A 20,435-nucleotide genomic window follows, 5' to 3' on the forward strand; every position below is an offset into this window, starting at 1 on the left:
CAGGACGTGAGGGGAGGGAGGAAGGTAGGGTGGGGCTGTTTCCTAGACAAAATAGAAGTGAAACACGAATTTTAAAATTGGTCTCAGAAAGAGTCCCAAGATGCTGTATAACGGAAGAAACCGTTATGTTCAAGAAGCTGAGTAAATTAAATGTAAATTAGACTGACTTAAAAAAGGGGGGGGGGAAGGAGGTTATACTGAGGATAGACCCATAGGTTACACAAAATTACCTGTTGAGAGATCAAAAGGCGGCCTGAAAAAACGTGGTCCTTTTCATAGCTGTAACATATTTGTAGCGGTTGTTGTCCATATCTAGAGGACCATGAAAAAATGGTCGTCACAAAGTTTACCATCACTTATAAAAGATTTCTAAATGGAGAGCCTACCTCTGCGTTAAGGCATTGTTGGATCGTAGGAATCAATCGTTATTATCATAGGTGATCTCATCAATATTTGCGGGGTAACTTTATTGGTCCAAGAGATCGGGTAATCCCTTTGGCTAATCTGAAAAAACAAACGGTAAAAAAACCGTAAAAAACGAGTCAAGGATTACACGCGCTAGCTGCTACATCAAAAGCGGTGAAATGAACGCGGAAAAAGCCGCCCAACAGATACCGCCTATTGAACACTCCCCCTGACAGTTCTGGACGGGTTGAGGAGCGTGTGAATCGGCGTCCTACTCCGGCAGACTGGAACCAGGAAGTGCTACCCTGGTAACAGAAGGCGTTTACGGAGCTCCGTAAGGGAAGGCTTGCGTTACTATGGTTGCAGGGAACGCGGTGGAAGAAAGACTTCCGTGTTAGTGATAGGCACTCCAGCTAAATGAATTTAGAGCAATTATAATAATTGTGGGGAAAATTCTTATAATAGCGACTCATTAGCACCAGCATCACCTTTATATATAGGATAATAAAGGACCTGATAAATTAGTGTTAGAGGATACAGAAGAGACATCGAGGGTAGCGCGGACCTACCAAATTGCAAGGCGGTCAAGGCGCGCATAAAGTCCTGGGATATCTAACAGGGCAGCCCGACGATTACATTGGCCATCATTCAGAATGAATTATGCTTGCTTGCTTTTTTGCTGCAATTACGGCGAATCCGTAAGAATTGGCCGAAGGGCAAATTGTCTCGGAGTCCCCTAGGGTGATGGCTAGAGTAAAGAAGTAAGGAGTTTCTCTCCGCAGGTTTCCTGAAAAGAGTGGTCTGTAGGGTCTCATTTTCCACAAAAATTGTAAGATCCAGAAAGTCAATGGATTTTTTGTCAAATTGAATAGTGAATTGTATGTCTGGAGATCTACCATTGCCAATGGCTCAATGGTAGGACTACATGGAGCAATCCACTATATTGATGGATCGTTTACTTGAACGTGGATACCCGAGGCGTCTGGTGAAGAAAGCCAAAAAGAGAGCATGGTTCAATCCAAGGGAAGTGCTACTACAATCTGGGCCACAACAGAGCAATAATGAACAACGTCTTATTTGCGTAACCACTTTTTCAACTAAAAGTAATGCAATAAAGAAAACCATCAATAAATATTGGAATTTGGTCTCAGAGGATGTCAACTGTAGTCAGTTACCCCCTCACGCTTTCAAAAAGGCCAAGAATATTCGCGACCATGTGGTGTGTTCATTCCTGACGACTCCGAAGGAACCATCCATAACATCCATGTGGAACTTACCTCCCATTGTGGGACACTACCGCTGTGGCTCATGCAAAGCTTGTCCAGCAACACTACAAACCAAAGTCTTTTCCCACGGACAACAACAGGTCCCTTTAAAATCACACACAAACTGTAACTCCACTAACGTGATATACTGCATAATATGCCCGTGTGATTTAATATATATAGGACAGACACAACAACGAGCCAAAGTACGCTTTCTGCAACACTGCAGCCGCATAAGGTGCAAGGTCAAAGGGGCTCCCTTAGTAGATCATTGCAATGACCTCAATCACCCCCCGGGTAGCCTTAAGTGGACCATTCTGGAACAGGTTAGATTAGGCCCAAGGGGCGGCAGCAAAGAGCCCATTCTCAACGTCAGGGAGATTAAGTGGATCCGTTTCTTTGATTCTGTCCGTAGGGGGCTAAATGAGTCTGAGAGTAGTTTTGCCCAAATGGCCAACCTCTAAATTGATTGTGCGTTTAACCACCTTGTGGTAGGTTCACGCAGACTCTACAATCAGTGTGTTATTCTACTGATACCGTTTTACATGCCAACTAACTTTTGCTGATGTACCTTGCATAGGATTACAATACTTGATTCTTTTGGAATTTCGTGTGATTTTATAACGACTAACCTAATGCTTTTTTCCATATGTAGTAGTGAGAAACATCATGATTGGAGGCATTTTAAACAGTATAATCTGCAATCGTATTGCGCTCTAGACCACCATGTTGGGTAGGTCCGCGCATGTTTCATGTGATGAACCCCCCTTTTTCATTCTGAATGATGGCCAATGTAATAGTCGGGCTGCCCTGTTAGATATCCCGGGACTTTATGCGCGCCTTGACCGCCTTGCAATTTGGTAGGTCCGCGCTACCCTCAATGTCTCTTCTGTATCCTCTAACACTAATTTATCAGGTCCTTTATTATCCTATATATAAAGGTGATGCTGGTGCTAATGAGTCGCTATTATAAGAATTTTCCCCACAATTATTATAATTGCTCTAAATTCATTTAGCTGGAGTGCCTATCACTAACACGGAAGTCTTTCTTCCACCGCGTTCCCTGCAACCATAGTAACGCGAGCCTTCCCTTACGGAGCTCCATAAACGCCTTCTGTTACCAGGGTAGCACTTCCTGGTTCCAGTCTGCCGGAGTAGGACGCCGATTCACACGCTCCTCAACCTGTCCAAAACTGTCAGGGTGAGTGTTCAATAGGCGGTATCTGTTGGGCGGCTTTTTCCGCGTTCATTTCACCGCTTTTGATGTAGCAGCTAGCGCGTGTAATCCTTGACTCGTTTTTTACGGTTTTTTTACCGTTTGTTTTTTCAGATTAGCCAAAGGGATTACCCGATCTCTTGGACCAATAAAGTTACCCCGCAAATATTGATGAGATCACCTATGATAATAACGATTGATTCCTACGATCCAACAATGCCTTAACGCAGAGGTAGGCTCTCCATTTAGAAATCTTTTATAAGTGATGGTAAACTTTGTGGCGACCATTTTTTCATGGTCCTCTAGATATGGACAACAACCGCTACAAATATGTTACAGCTATGAAAAGGACCACGTTTTTTCAGGCCGCCTTTTGATCTCTCAACAGGTAATTTCGTGTAACCTATGGGTCTATCCTCAGTATAACCTCCTCCCCCCCCCCTTTTTTTAGTCAGTCTAATTTACATTTAATTTACTCCGCTTCTTGAACATAACGGTTTCTTCCGTTATACAGCATCTTGGGACTCTTTCTGAGACCAATTTTAAAATTCGTGTTTCACTTCTATTTTGTCTAGGAAACAGCCCCACCCTACCTTCCTCCCTCCCCTCACGTCCTGACGAAGACCCGCTCAGTAAGGATCTACTGTCCTACAATCTCTGGGTCGAAACGTAGACTCCTTTCTACAACCCTGAACTCCTAAGGATAGCCTGATGTATACAGCTGATTAGGAGCTTCTATTTGAAACGTTCTTTGATGTCTGTACACTGTTTGACCCCTCCTATGGGGATCTATGATTGTTTGTAATGGTGTGACCTGTAGATTCTAGCACATGAGAAATTTTGATTAGTGATGCATAACTATCATGAAATGTGTACCCCTTTCCCTTGCACTCCTTCCCTTTTCCTTGTGGGCGCATTGAACTTTTGTGTATACTGTGTATAATAATTTCCATTACTTTTTGGATCATTGATTGATTGTAATAGTGCGGTGAAAATAAAAACACCTTGCACTCTGATTTTTCTTTTGGATTAATTTAATTTAAACACTGTGACTTTTTTCAAAACTTTTCGTGTTTGGTCAGGGACCACTTATATGTATACCGAGTGATACAGTGTAAGCACTACAAAAGGACACCACACCAGTTCAGAAAAATGTCCAATATTTGTATATACTTACACAAGACCAAAAGATAAAATTCCACAATACAGTACTTAAAAATCTTCAGTTATCAAAATATGATTGAAAAACTGTTCCTTGATGTTGATAGCTCCATCCGGGGCTATCACGGCATCGTGAGCAAACAAATCCAAATAGTTCTGGCTGACCCCGGCGTCACAAGCCAGCTACGGTGTCAAGAAGACCCGCAAACAGTATTTTTTAGAAATGCAGGGAATCGGCGACCTCTTGTTCAGCTTCTGAAAGCATGGCCTCCGTCGGTGTCGGTTCCGGAGGTCGGTGCAGGAGTCGTCGGGGCCCTTGAAGTCACACGCATTGCAGATCAAACTCCTCTCTGATGAAGTCAGGAGCGCTGGTGTTGGCAGGCGTTGGGTGCTGCAGTGCGAAGTGCAACGGTGCGGGGTGCGGTGCCCTCAGGTCGCGGTGCGAGCAGTGGCTTGGTGGCGGCATCAGATGGCATCGTCAGTGAGACCAGGGTCGCCATCCAAGGTTAATGCGGTGCTTGTCACGGTGCTGGCAGGTCACAGTGCAAGCAGTGTCGTTGTCATTGCTGATGCGCTGGCGTGGGCTGACGAACTTGAGTCGTTGGTGCCGGCATTGGTAGGCCAAGGCTGCGGTGCGGGATGAGGGTGGTGCGTTGTGTAACTTTACGAGTGTTGCCCTCAAACCACAGTGCAAGCAGCAGCGTAGATTTTGGCGTGGAGCGTCATCATCAGGGATACTAAGGGGACGTCATGAAATGAGACGGTGCAGACTGCGGTGCCCACAAGTCGCGGTGCGAGCAGCAGCTCAGTGGCGGTGCCAGCAGGCATCATCGGTGAGACCAGGGTCATGGTGCGGCTTTGCGGCGGTCCCTCTGCAGGGCCTTCAGGACACGGATCCAGCAGCGGCGTCGTAGACCGCATTGGGTTGCTTTTTCTTCTGTTGCAGCACAAAACACACAGTCCCCAGTGCTGAGGGCAGAAGAGCTGGACGTTTTTTCTGTTCCTGAGACTTCTTGAACAAGGGGCAAGCTCTTCCTCAAGCCCTTGGAGAAACTCACAAAAATAGATAGCAGAAAGTTCAGTCCAGTCCTTTTACTGTCCAAGAAAGTAGCAGCCACTGCAGGCCAACACAGCAAAGCACACAGCAAAATAATAGTTCCTCCTCACAGCTTCTCCAGCTCTTCTTCTTGGCAATCTTCTTGATCCAAAAGAGTTCTCAAGCTCGGGGGTCTGAGCCCCAATATTTATATCCCAAAATCCTTTGATCTCTTAGGCAGAGAGTGTCTGCGCCCAGCCAGAACCAGTTCTGCCTTCTCTGGTGTGACTTCCTGGCAGGAGGTGGAGTCGGCATTGTCAGAGGTAGACCAGGCCCTTTGAGGTGCAAGGAAATCTCCTCCCCCTTGCCCAGTTGCAGCCCAGATCTATTCAGCTCTTTCCTGACCCACCTAGACTATCTGGAGGAGCCACTCCTACTCCCCAACCTTCTGTCATCCAAAACCCAGACAGGCAATCCACCTTCCAGCAGAGGCACATGGGATGACTGAGCAAGAAAATACTTACTTTCTGGTGTTTTCAAACACAGAATGTGAAAATTACCTTCACTAAAAGATGCATCTTTAGATTCTGAGTTCAGGCATACTAAACATTATTTCCCTACCTAAATCCTCAGGCCAGTTATGTTCATAAGATGTTATAAACAAACTCATAATTTTGTCCTATGGGGAACAGGTAGCCTTGCAATAGTGAAAAACGAAATTGGCCGTCATTCACTATCAGGACATGCCACACACACCAGAGCATGTCCTACCTTTCACATTCACTGCACCCTGCCCACAGGGGTACCTGGGCCTACCTTAGGGGTGCCTGACATGTAAGAAAACGGAAGGTTAGGGACTGGTAAGTGTGTGCACTGGCCAAGTCGACATGGCAGTTACAGGAGCTTCGCCTTATACTCAACCATTAGTTATTGGAAGATTGTCCTGGCTTCTAGTGTCAATATCATGATAACAACGGGAACAGGAGATCGTTTTATCTTGGTACTATATCATTCTTATATGTTAAGAATCAAACATCAAATCATATACCCAATTCAACATAATATATCTTTCCTAATTTCAGGATTTTGACATTCAAAACATTCCCCCAAACAATGTTCTTTCAGTGTAACTCCACTTCCAAGGAGACAATTTACAACACAAGGAGTCACGATATCTTGTTGCAAATTCATCATTTATTTATTTTCTCTGTAGACAAACATTCATCAGCAGAACAGCCAAAGAGTTTCGTCCATGCGGACTTTATCAGGGTTTGGACTTTTGCAAACATCCCATATATTTCACCTCTGTCTTCATGAATGCTCAGTTATGCCCTTTGAGTTGGATTTTCGAAGGCTGCAAACACGCGTCCTGACTGGAGAACATAATGGTTTCATGTTCTAGCTGAAAGCACCAATTTAGGCGCTAGACGAAGTGGTGAATCTTTGTCACCAATTAGGATAAGAAAGAAAAAGGACTCTCAAGGACCAGATAATTCCTAAAACCATGAGCCTAATCAGATGTTTTCTGTGTAGTATTGGTTATTATCAGAACTATGAACTATTGTTGGGCCACTGCCCAGGCTTCCAAAAAATTCAATCCAAACGGGTAACATGAAGCAATGAATATTAATAGTGCCTCAAGTTGTCGCACGAACCTTCACTAGTCCAACTGGCCTATTTGGGTTAATTTTGGATTTCAGGGCAGTCAGAGGATCATCTTAAGTTCTAGAACCCCCAGCTTCCAACTATGACTTGGTGGCAGCAGAGAATATTGTTCATTATAAGGGAGGTAAACCTATTCGTACACAACATAAAGAGAGGGGTAAGGAGCGTTTGAAGTTTGTACCAGTCATCATGTCCTGTCCAGAAAACAGAACTAGGCAACAAGTAAAAATAAGTCTTACTTCTTTGTCTCTGCATTCAAAAGGGGCAAAAGTCTTGGTTTTGATGGACCATAAAAGACAACAGAAACTCCTCTGGTGCTCCATTTCCATGCAAGGTCTGGACGTCATCAATGAATGAACTTAGGGTAGGTTTGTCAGAATGCAGCTGGCTCTGTAAGAAGGCTATCCAATCAGACGGAAGAGAATTTATTTGGTCATAAGTAGGATTGTGCATGTCTGATTTGGACATGAGGCAGGGAGTAAAGTCGTGGTGCAAAAGTCGTTGATAGCCTGCTCCAGATTTAATTCTTCTGCTCGGATTAGCAGTTGTTCTTGCTCAGGGTAATATGTGAAATGAGACTCCTAAGAGGTGTTCTGCGTGTTGTTTTAGGTCTGGCCAGAGACCGCTTTAGTTGTACTGAAGCCTTATTATATTTTGGAAAATGAATACCTCATGGGCCAGATGCATCATAGTATGTTGCCCTTATGTCACACAAGGTAACACAAGGGCAAGGCAACCCTAAAGTCAGAATTGCCAAACAACGCAAGGCCACCTTGCGTGCCCCTGCGGGGCTTGCTAAATCAGTAGTAAGGCAAGTCCATGCAAGCCGCTGCCTCCCATTACTCCCCGCCAGGGAGGCGTTCAGTGGGGGGAGTGCGGGTGCGCCCACACATCGACTCATGGATTTTAGCGCATTTCCAGGATTACAATGAGTGGTGGACCTGGGAATGTGCCAAAATGCTACGTTTCCCAAGGGAGGTGTAACAAGGAGAAACATATTTATTTCTCCTTGTTTTTTACTCTTTCTACATGTGCTGCATTATGCAGTACACCTGAAAAAAGCCTCAGGGGATTTTCTTTCTGCAGGAAGGTGCCCCTTCATGCACAAAAACAATCCTGCTTGCAACGCCGGCACCATTGCACCATGGTGCAAGGGGGCCTGTGTTGGCACTAGGCAGCACATTGTGCACTAGGACAAGGATAGGACAGGAATTTGCCATATCTTTTTAAATACGCACATTCCTGCCATCTCCCTTGCACGCAGTGCAGCACAGCGCAGTGCAGCGCAGGAAGGTGTCTTGCTGCGTTGCGTCAAAGTTTGATAACTCTGGGCCCATAATTTTAGTAATACCATTTAAAAAAACGGCCTAGGCGAACTTCCTTTAGCCCTTAAACGTCTCACATGCTGGCATAACCCTTTATACTTACCAAAGTTAACTCTTTGCATTTACATTTCAAGTTATGATTTTTAAGCGGTGAGATAAGAAAAATGAAATGCAAATATAGCAAGAACATTTCCACAACTCAGAAGTCTCTGAGCAATCAGAAGATACCTGTCTATAGCGCCTAAACACTTCGGTGGAGCTTGGAACATTCATTCCGGCCAGCCACGGGCCATCTACAGCACATTTCCACGCTTGATCAAGAATTTTGCCTCAAAATAATACTTTTCATAGTAGTTCAGGTTAAATTGATACATTGAAAAGCAAAGGATATGTGTATTTCATTTTTACCATGGAATAAAACAAATATATAAGAATCATTAAGGAGATTTATAAAGCACTAGCTGCCGCTTCTGAGCGCTTAACAGATGAAACTATACCTTGATGACCGGCAGGGGAGGTCTGAGCCCAATCCACAGGGGTAAAAGACTGATTGTGACCCCCGTGCTATATTAATTTCAGTGAGAGGCGAGTCTGAATAAGTCTGTTTTCAAAGGTTTCCTGAACCTCTTGTGGCTGACTTCCGGTCTAGATAAGACATGCTAACTCATTGTTTTACAGCTCTGGGTTGTTGCGTTAGGTTGTGTCGTTAGTTCTATGAATTTTGTTAGCCTTGTTTGCATGAATTACAATTTGTTACAGTGCGCAAGAAAAGTAACATCTGCTTTGCTAAGAGGCAGAAAACTCCCGCTCACCCAGAGCACGAATGTCACATCTCAGGGTTCCAGATGAAGTTTTTTAATCGTTTAGTGTACCTGAAAAAACACTGAGATGAAAATATCCATAATTCTTATTCTCTAAACAAGACAGTATCTCAGCAGAGTTTTCTGTGATGCCCCCGTCGCAGACATGTTTTAGATTATCTTTCAAATTGTTAGTAGTGGCTTTGAAAGCAATTGACCCACAAATTAAAAATAAAACACATTTAAAGAGAGCGGGTGCTATTTAGTTTTTAGGTCGAGCCTGGGCAGCTCATGCGCAGCCCTGCGAGGCACGCTGCAGTCTGGTGTAGATTCGAAGCTCCGCCCACTCTCTACTTATCTTTTCAGTTGGTTCCTGTTGCTGTCCTTTCTAAACGGTTGCTTCTGATTCATTAATAGGCTTGTTAGCTCCTCCTTTGTAACGCCTTGTCTGCATTTGTAACCTCCCGCCTGACTGGACTTTTTACTTGTGTGGTTACACAGTACATTTATTTAGTCCATGAGCACTATTTTCTTAAATTATTTTGTCCTACTGCAGACACAACTTTCCTGCAAGGCATTTACAATGTGTGCGGGGCACCTTCAGGTTGGAGAAGGGCAGCTGCTTAATTCTTTTGTTATGCATGGCTTACCGAAATTAACACAAACTCAGTAATGGTGTACGCGGCTCGTAGCCCCTTATCTCCGTCCTGCCCCCGGGTGTCGTGCTTTACGTTTTCAGCACAGCGCCTACTTTAAGATTAACAACATGGACACCCGCTTTCACATTAACATGGGGGCCCACTTTTTCTGCCACCAATACACATGAAAATGTAGCGCTCGTGTGATTGCATTTCCACTGCCCAGCGCTACAGCACAGCAGGGACACAAGTTAAGGGCTTTGCAACATCCGGTTGAGTTGCAAAATCATTCCCGTCTCCCCCCCCTGTCATCGGACTGCCTCTCAGCGCAATTCCAGTGAGAAAGAGGGGTAGGTTAATGAAAACATGATTATGCACTGCTATAATTAAGACGTTCACTACTAACGTCTTTATTGTAGCAGTGCATAACTATAGTTTTACTTTCTCCTAACTTTCTCCGATTCCATGGTTCTTGACAACATTGCAGCCTGCAGGCTGCATGGGGTGCAAATCCAGTTACACCTTCCTTAATAGGTCTTGCATTTGCGAGAGTTTGAGCTATTGGCATTGTAAACAGTAGCGGCCCGTGGTTGGAGTGCTACTGCGCGCTGACGTGGCAGTGGGGGGCAGGGTGAGGGGTAGTAAACTACAGATTACGGCCGAATAGAGGGTAGTAAACATTTAAATAAATAAAACGAATTTCTTTGCGCACGCTGCATCGCTGTTTACTTACCTCTATTTGGCCATTTACTAACCCCCCCACCCTGCCCCTCCCCCGCCCCACATCAGCGACAGGCAGCACTCCCACCACGGGCCGCTACCGATTGTAAATAACAATGCCTTTAATTTATCAGTTTAAAAAAAACAAAATAAATAAAAGGCATTGTCATTTACAGTGCCAATAGCTGAGACCGTCGCAAATGCGAGACCTATTGCATTGCAAATGCCTGTCTATATTCACTGAGAAAGAAGGCACTAGGCAGTTAGACAGACCTGCTGAAGCCATACTCCAGGCTGTTCTGGATGGTCTGTTTCCCCAGAGTGGGCCCCTTTGTGACCTTTCTCCCCTCCAGAACCGGCCTAGATCATTGATCTCCCCAATGCACAACCCCTCCTACACACCTGCCACCCCAGGATGGGGACCCTTGTTAGCCTCCTATGGCTTTCTGTGACCCAGCCCTGCTATAGACAGCCTGTCTCCCCATCCCATGACACTTGTTACGCATCTGTCACTCCAGTCTCCCAGGAAGAGAACCTCTGATAGCCTTCTGTGACTGCATCCCTGCCTTTTAGGCAGACTATTTTCACATCTCATGCTCCTTGTTAGACAAGCAGCCTGTCTCCCCATCCCATGCTCCTTGTTAGACATCTGCCACTCCGCTTACCCCAAGAAAGAGAACCCTTGAGAACCCTTGTTAGCCTTCTGTGGCTCCTGTCTCGCCATCCCATGCCCTTTTACTGCACATCTGTCACTCCAGTCCTCAGCTGGAAAGTAACCCTTGTTAGCCTTCTGTGACCCTCAGCCATATGTAGCCTTTCTCTGCAGAGCAAGAAATCAGGAAGATGGAAACTTTGCCAGTTGAGGATTAAAAGACAGATGTTAGTTGCAGACCCTTAGATTGCTCGCTTGCGTAACAGGCAACAGAGACAGCCCATTGAATGCAACCACCAAGAGTTGGAATCGGTAGTACTTATACTGAGCACTTCACTTTTGTCAGTACTTACTTTAAACGATTGTCGTGTATCCACATCAGAATGCCCTTGAATGTCCTCTGAAAAGCTGACTGCAATTCTGAAGACTCTCTCGGATGGTAGATATGTAAAGCCAGCTGTGTGTCTTCAGCGTAAGTAAACTATGGGAAACTGCAAGCTGATGAGGGGGAATTGAGCTCTGCCTTCTGATGAACACTGCAATGTCAGCTGCTCGGCAGCTGCAACCCGTTCATTGCCCGTCACTGGCAGTCCCACCGAGTGCATGACTGATCGTTTATTCGCCATCACTGGAGGTCCGAACAGAGTGCGTGGCTAGTCATTCATTCACTGTCCCTGGAGGTCCCACCAGAAATCGTGGCTGCTCAATCATTCACCGTCACTGGAGGTCCCACCAGAGTGCGTGGCCGACCGTTCATTCACCGTCACTGTAGGCCGCACCAGAGTGTGTGGCTGGTCATTCATTCACCATCACTGGAGGTCCTACCAGGTTGCGTGGTTGCTCACTAATTCGCCGTCACTGGAGGCCCCATCAGAGTGTGTGGTTGCTCACTTATTCGCCTTCATTGGAGGTCTCACCAGAGTGCGCAGGTTGCTCACTCATATGCTGTCCCTGGAGGTCCCACCAGAGTGTGTGGTTGCTCGTTCATTCCCCTCACTGGAGGTCCCATGAGAGAGCGTGGTTGATCACTCATTCACTGTCACTGGAGGTCCCATCACAGTGCATTGCTGCTCACTCATTCGCTGTCACTGGAGGTCCCACCAGAATGTGTGGTTGCTCACTCATTCGCATTCACTAGAGGTCTCACCAGAGTGCATGGCTGCTCATTCATTCACAGTCACTGGAGCTCCCACGAGAGTGCATGGCTGCTCACTCATTCATTGTTACTGGAGGTCCCACGAGAGTGTGTGGTTGCACACTCATTCGCTGTCACTGGAGGTCTAACCAGAGTGTGTGGCTGCTCACTCGTTTGCCGTCACTGGAGGTCCCAACAGAATGCGTGGTTGCCCACTCATTCGCAGTCAATGGAGGTCTCACCAAAGTGTGTGGCTGCTTACTCATTTGCTGTCACTGGAGGTCCCACCAGGGAGCGTGGCTGCTCATTCATTACCCATCACTAGAGGTCCCAATAGAGTGCATGGCTGCTCATTCATTCACAGTCACTGGAGGTCTCAACAGAGTGCGTGGCTGCTCATTCATTCACCGTCCCGGAAGGTCCCACCAGAGGACGTGGCTGCTCACTCATTCATTGTCACTGGAGGTCCCACAAAAGTGCATGGTTGCTCACTCATTCATCGTCACTGGAGGTCCCACCAGAGTGCATTGCTGCTCATTCATTTACAGTCACTGGAGGTCCCACCAGAGTGTGTGGCTGCTCACTCATTCATTGTCACTGGAGGTCCCACCAGAGTGCGTGGTTGCTCACTCATTCGTCGTCACTAGAGGTCCCACCAGAGTGTGTAACTTCTTGTTAATACACCGTCACTGGAGGTCTCAACCAGAGTGCATGGCTGCTCATTTATACACCGTCACTGGAGATCCCGCCAGAGTGCGTGGCTGCTCATTCATTCACAGTTACTGGCGGACCCCCCAGAGTGCGTGGCTTCTCATTCATTTCCTGTCACTGGATGTCCCACCAGAGTGCTAGGCTGCTCATTCATTCACCGTCACTGGAGGTCCCGCCAGAGTGAGTGGCTGCTCGTTCATTCACTGTCACTGTAGACCCCACCAGAGTGCGTGGTTGCTCGGTCATTCACAGTTACTAGAGGTCCCACCAGAATGCGTGGCTGCTCATTCATTCACTGTCACTGGAGTCCCATCAGAGTTCATGGTTGCTCACTCATTCACCATCACTGCAGGTCCCACCAGAGAGCAAGACTGCTCACTTATTACCCGTCACTGGTGGTCTTACCAGACTGCGTGGCTGCTCATTCATTCACAGTCACTGGAGGTCCTACCAGAGTGCGTGGCTGCTCGTTCATTCGCAGTCACAGGAGGTCCCACAAGAATGTGTGGCTGCTCATTCATTCACCATCACTGGAGGTCCCACCAGAGCGCGTGGCTGGTCATTAAATCACAGTCACTGGAGGCCTCACCAGAGTGCGTGGCTGCTCATTCATTCCCGTCACGGGAAGTCCCACCAGAGTGTCCGACTGCTCACCCATTCACCATCACTGGAGGTCCCACCAGAGAGCACAACTGATCACTTATTACCCGTAACTGGAGGTCTCACCAGAGTGCGTGGCTGCTCATTCATTCACAGTCATTGGAGGTCCCACCTGAGTGCGAGGCTGCTCATTCATTCACAGTCACTGTAGACCCCAGCAGAGTGCGTGGCTGGTCATTCATTCCCCGCCACTTGAGGTCCCACCAGAGTGCATAGCTGCTCATTCATTCACCGCCACTGGAGGTCCAACCAGAGTGCATGGCTGGTCATTCATTCACCGTCACTGGAGGTCCCACCAGAGTGCAATACTGCTAACTTATTACCCATCACTGGTGGTCTTACCAGAATGCGTGGCTGCTCATTCATTCCCTGTCACTTGAGGTCCCACCAGAGTGCATAGCTGCTTATTCATTCCCCGTCACTTGAGGTCCCACCAGAGTGCGTGGCTGCTCACTAATTCACAGTCAGTGTAGACCCCACCAGAGTGCGTGGCTGCTCATTCATTCACCGTCACTGGAGGTCCCACCAGAGTGCATGGCTGGTCATTCATTCACAGTCACTGTAAGCCCCAACAGAGTGCTTGGCTGGTCACTCATTCACCATCACTGGAGGTCCAACCAGAGTGCGTGGCTGCTCATTTATTCACCGTCACTGGATGTTCTACCAGAGTGTGTGGCTGCTCACTCATTCACTATCACTGAAGACCTCACTAGAATGCGTGGCTGGTCATTCATTGACCATCACTGGAGGATCCGCCAGAGTGCGTGGCTGCTCGTTTATTCACAGTCACTGGAGGTCCCACCAGAGTTTATGGCTGGTCATTCCTTCACAGTCACTGGAGGTCTCACCAGAGTATTTTCTCGTTCATTCACAGTCACTGTGAACCCCACCAGAGTGTGTGGCTGCTCATTCATTCACAGTTACTGGAGGTCCCACCAGAGTGCGTGGCTGCTCACTCATTCAGTGTCACTGGAGGTCCCACCAAAGTGTGTTTGCTCGTTCATTCATTGTCACTGGAGGTCCCGTCAGAGTGTGTGGCTGCTCATTCATTCACCGTCACTCGAGGTCCCACCAGAGTGCACGGCTGGTCATTCATTCACAGTCACTGTAAGCTCCATCGGAGTGCGAGGCTTCTCATTCATTCACAGTCACTGTAGAACCCACCAGAGTGCATGGCTGCTCATTCATTCACCGTCACTGGAGGTCTCACCAGAGTGTATGGCTGGTCATTCATTCACAGTCACTGTAGAACCCACCAGAGTGCAAGGCTGCTCATTTATTCACCGTCACTCGAGGTCCCACCTGAGTGCGTGGTTCCTCACTCATTTGCCGTCACTGGAGGTCCCACCAGAGTGCGAGGCTGCTCATTCATTCAGGGTTACTGGAGGTCCCACCTGAGTGCGTGGTTGCTCACTCATTTGCCGTCACTGGAGGTCCCACCAGAGTGCGAGGCTGCTCATTCATTCAGGGTTACTGGAGGTCCCACCAGAGTGCGTGGCTGCTCATTCATTCCCCGTCACTGGAGGTCCCACCAGAGTGCATGGCTGCTCATTCATTCAGGGTTACTGGAGGTCCCACCAGAGTGCATGGCTGCTCATTCATTCAGGGTTACTGGAGGTCCCACCAGAGTGAGTGGTTGCTCATTCATTCACAGCCACTGTAAGCCCCACCAGAGTGCGAGGCTGCTCGTTCATTTACAGTCACTGTAGACCACACCAGAGTGCGAGGCTGCTCATTCATTCACAGTCACTGTAAACCCTACCAGAGTGCGTGGCTGCTCATTCATTCCCCATCACTTGAGGTCCACCAGAGTGCATGGCTGCTCATTCATTCACCGTCACTGGAGGTCTCACCAGAGTGTGTGGCTGCTCATTCATTCACCATCACTGGAGGTCCCACCAGAGGGCGTGGCATCTCATTCATTCACAGTCATTGGAGGTCTCACCAGAGTGCATGGCTGCTCATTTATTAACCGTCACTGGAGGTCCCACCAGAGTGTGTGGCTGCTCACTCATTACAATCGCTGTAGGCCTCACTAGAATGCGTGGGTGGTCATTCATTCACCATCACTGGAGGTTCCACCAGAGTGCGTGGCTGCTCGGTTATTCACAGTCACTGCAGGTCTCACCAGAGTGCGTGGCTGCTCATTCATTCACAGTCATTGGAGGTCCCACCTGAGTGCGAGGCTGCTCATTCATTCACAGTCACTGTAGACCCCAGCAGAGTGTGTGGCTGGTCATTCATTCCCCGCCACTTGAGGTCCCACCAGAGTGCATGGCTGGTCATTCATTCACCGTCACTGGAGGTCCCACCAGAGTGCAAGACTGCTCACTTATTACCCGTCACTGGTGGTCTTACCAGACTGCGTGGCTGCTCATTCATTCCCTGTCACTTGAGGTCCCACCAGAGTGCATAGCTGCTTATTCATTTCCCGTCACTTGAGGTCCCTCCAGAGTGCGTGGCTGCTCACTAATTCACAGTCAGTGTAGATCCCACCAGAGTGCGTGGCTGCTCATTCATTCACCGTCACTGGAGGTCCCACCAGAGTGCATGGTTGGTCATTCGTTCACAGTCACTGTAAGCCCCACCAGAGTGCATGGCTGGTCATTCATTCACAATCACTGTAAGCCCCACCAGAGTGCTTGGCTGGTCATTCATTCCCTGTCACTTGAGGTCCCACCAGAGTGCATGGCTGGTCATTCATTCACAGTCACTGGAGGTCCCATCAGAGTTCGTGGTTGCTCACTCATTCACCATCACTGGAGGTCCAACCAGAGTGCGTGGCTGCTCATTTATTCACCGTCAATGGAGGTTCCACCAGAGTGTGTGGCTGCTCACTCATTCACAATCACTGAAGACCTCACTAGAATGCGTGGCTGGTCATTCATTGACCATCACTGGAGGATCCGCCAGAGTGCGTGGCTGCTCGTTTATTCACAGTCACTGGAGGTCCCACCAGAGTGCGTGGCTGCTCATTCATTCACTGTCACTCAAGGTACCACCAGAGTTTATGGCTGGTCATTTATTCACAGTCACTGGAGGTCCCACCAGAGTGTTTTCTCGTTCATTCACAGTCACTGTGAACTCCACCAGAGTGTGTGGCTGCTCATTCATTCACAGTTACTGGAGGTCCCACCAGAGTGTGTGGCTGCTCACTCATTCAGTGTCACTGGAGGTCCCACCAAAGTGTTTTTGCTCGTTCATTCATTGTCACTGGAGGTCCTGTCAGAGTGTGTGGCTGCTCATTCATTCACCGTCACTCGAGGTCCCACCAGAGTGCACGGCTGGTCATTCATTCACAGTCACTGTAGAACCCACCAGAGTGCATGGCTGCTCATTCATTCACCGTCACTGGAGGTCTCACCAGAGTGTATTGCTGGTCATTCATTCACAGTCACTGTAGAACCCACCAGAGTGCACGGCTGCTCATTTATTCACCGTCACTGGAGGTCCCACCTGAGTGCGTGGTTGCTCACTCATTTGCCGTCACTGGAGGTCCCACCAGAGTGCGAGGTTGCTCATTCATTCAGGGTTACTGGAGGTCCCACCAGGGTGTGTGGCTGCTCATTCATTCCCCGTCACTGGAGGTCCCACCAGAGTGCGAGGCTGCTCATTCATTCAGGGTTACTGGAGGTCCCACCAGAGTGCGTGGCTGCTCATTCATTCAGGGTTACTGGAGGTCCCAACAGAGTGAGTGGTTGCTCATTCATTCACGGCCACTGTAAGCCCCACCAGAGTGCGTGGCTGCTCGTTCATTTACAGTCACTGTAGACCACACCAGAGTGCGAGGCTGCTCATTCATTCACAGTCACTGTAAACCCTACCAGAGTGCGTGGCTGCTCATTAATTCCCCATCACTTGAGGTCCCACCAGAGCGCATGGCTGCTCATTCATTCACCGTCACTGGAGGTCTCACCAGAGTGCGTGGCTGCTCATTCATTCCCTGTCACTTGAGGTCCCACCAGAATGCATGGCTGGTCATTCATTCACCGTCACTGGAGGTCCCATCAGAGTTCGTGGTTGCTCACTCATTCACCATCACTGGAGGTCCCACCAGAGGGCGTGGCTTCTCATTCATTCACAGTCATTGGAGGTCTCACCAGAGTGCATGGCTGCTAATTTATTAACCGTCACTGGAGGTCCCACCAGAGTGTGTGGCTGCTCACTCATTACAATCGCTGTAGGCCTCACTAGAATGCGTGGCTGGTCATTCATTCACCATCACTGGAGGTTCCACCAGAGTGCGTGGCTGTGCGTTTATTCACAGCCACTGCAGGTCCCACCAGAGTGCGTGGCTGCTCATTCGTTCACCATCACTCAAGGTCCCACCAGAGTTCGTGGCTGCTCATTCATTCACCGTCACTCAAGGTCTCACCAGAGTGTGTAGCTGCTCCTTCATTCACCGTCACTCAAGGTCCCACCAGAGTTCGTGGCTGCTCATTCATTCATCGTCACTCAAGGTCCCACCAGAGTTTATGGCTGGTCATTCATTCACAGTCACTGGAGGTCCCACCAGAGTGTGTTTTCGCGTTCATTCACAGCCACTGTGAGACCCACCAGAGTGCGAGGCTGCTCGTTCATTTACAGTCACTGTAGACCACACCAAAGTGCGAGGCTGCTTATTCATTCACAGTCACTGTAGACCCTGCCAAAGTACGTGGCTGCTCATTCATTCCCCGTCACTGGAGGTCCCACCAGAGTGCCTGGCTGCTCATTCATTCCCTGTCACTTGAGGTCCCACCAGAGTGCGTGGCTGCTCATTCATTCCCCTCACTGGAGGTCCCACCAGAGTGCGTGGCTGGTCATTCATTCACCGTCACTCGAGGTCCCACCGGAGTGCGTGGCTGCTCATTCATTCACCGTCACTCGAGGTCCCCCCAGAGTGCATGGCTGCTCATTCATTCACCGTCACTCGAGGTCCCACCAGAGTGCGTGGCTGCTCATTCATTCACCGTTACTCGAGGTCCCACCAGAGTGCGTGGCTGCTCATTCATTCACCGTCACTGGAGGCCCCGCCAGAGTGCGTGGCTGGTCATTCATTCACAGTTACTGGAGGTCCCACCAGAGTGCGTGACTACTCATTCATTCACCATCACTCAAGGTCCCACCAGAGTGCGTGGCTGCTCATTCATTCACCGTCACTCAAGGTCCCACCAGAGTGCGTGGCTGCTCATTCATTCACCGTCACTCGAGGTCCCACCAGAGTGCGTGGCTGCTCATTCATTCACCGTCACTTGAGATCCCACCAGAGTGCGTGGCTGGTCATTCATTCACTGTCATTGGAGGACCCACCAGAGTGAGTGGATGCTCATTCATTCACCATCACTGAAGGTCCCACCAGACTGCTTGGCTGAGAAGGGCAGATGACTGTTCATGGGTCATGGTGTCAGAGGGAAACTTTTCCTTCTGCCACACATGGCTACTATTCCTCTTCCCTTTTGTTTCAAACTTCATGAGACTTACACTTTTCGAAGGTGGTAAATGTTACCCAATTTCCGCAAGAAGTTTAACGTCATCTGGCTGTGGTTCCCCACATTCAGATCTACTCTCCTACTTGCACCTGCAAACATGCATTCACAACTTGATCCCTTTTCACCCTGGAAATGTTTGGAGATTTTCTCTCTACAGGGCTGGCATAGCTCCGCTGCCGGGCTAAGAATGGGAACAGATCACCCCCAGACTTGTTGGTGGAGCGGGAGATCATGGGATATTAAGCATCTTGGTTACCAAATCAGAGACGTTTTGCTCAACTGAAGCTCAACTTTTGGCTGAGTGACAGCAGGCAAACACTGCTCTAGCTTCTCATTGACAGCCACATGCTATCCATTCCCTGCCAGTGGAAGTCCCCAACCGTGTGCACTGCTGTTGAGTTTTGGAGCCCACTTACTGCCCTTGGCAGCAGTGGGACTTTCCCCATCATTACAGAGGAGCCTTCTTCCTGAGCCATTCTTTATTTTTAAACTCCACCACTTTTGCTCCTTGAGAATCTAGAGACATTTTAAAAAATATGCATAAAGTTATGCTGAATTGTATCTTATCAACTTTACACAGTCCTGCCCTCTAGTTGAGTGGTGGCTAGTGGCCTTTAAAAGTGGTGGGGGATAATCTTTTACTCAAATTTCAGTGAGGGACCCTGACTTCAGAGGGTCCAGAGGGAGGAGGGGAGGGTCAGTCAGTCCCACTCTGACTTACTCACTCTCATTCTCATTCTACCTTGGACTCACTCACTTAGCCTCACTCATTCTCAGTCAGTCTAACTTAGTCTCACTCAATCTCATTTATTCTCACCCAGCCCCACTCATTCTCACTCAATCTCACTCTTACTCCTCTAGTCTCACTCAGTCTCACTCTTACTCCTCTAGTCTCACTCAGTCTCACTCGATTCCACTTAGTCCACTCATTCTGACTCACTCCGTCTCACTCATTCTCTGACTCACTCAGTTCCACTTATTCTCTGACTCAAACAGATTGTGACTCATTCAGACTCATCCATTCAGTCTCATTCATTCTCAGCCAATCTTACTCTGATTCATTCAATGGCACTGGCTCCCCTAGTCTGATTCATTCTTCCTCATTCCTACTCAGCCCCAATCATTCAGACTCAGTCTGACAAAATCAGTGTCACTGATTCTCACTCTGTCTCACTCATTCTGAATAACACACATAAGAGTCACTGCCATTCTCCCTCACAGTTACACTCACTGTCATTCTCCCTCACAGTTACACCCACTGCCCTTCACTCTCACAGCAACACTCAGGCTGAGATTTATGAAACTTTAAGGTAGCACAGAAAGACACCTTGCTGTGCTGCGTGCGTGAGAGAGTACAGTGAAAAGTTGGCAGAGCAATTCTTAGGAACACACAAGGTTAAAACACATTAAACAAGAATACACCGATACAATTATGAATTTCTTGTTCAATGTTATTTAATCTTTTAATCAAATGTGGGGGGAGATGGAATGCTGATCCATTCAGTTTCCCAATTACATATGCTAATCAAAATGAGAATGGATCACTTGTCCTGCACAACCTTAGGTATGCAGGCG

Source organism: Lissotriton vulgaris, chromosome 3_1 (genome assembly GCF_964263255.1).
Source record: "Lissotriton vulgaris chromosome 3_1, aLisVul1.2, whole genome shotgun sequence".
NCBI lineage: Eukaryota > Metazoa > Chordata > Amphibia > Caudata > Salamandridae > Lissotriton > Lissotriton vulgaris.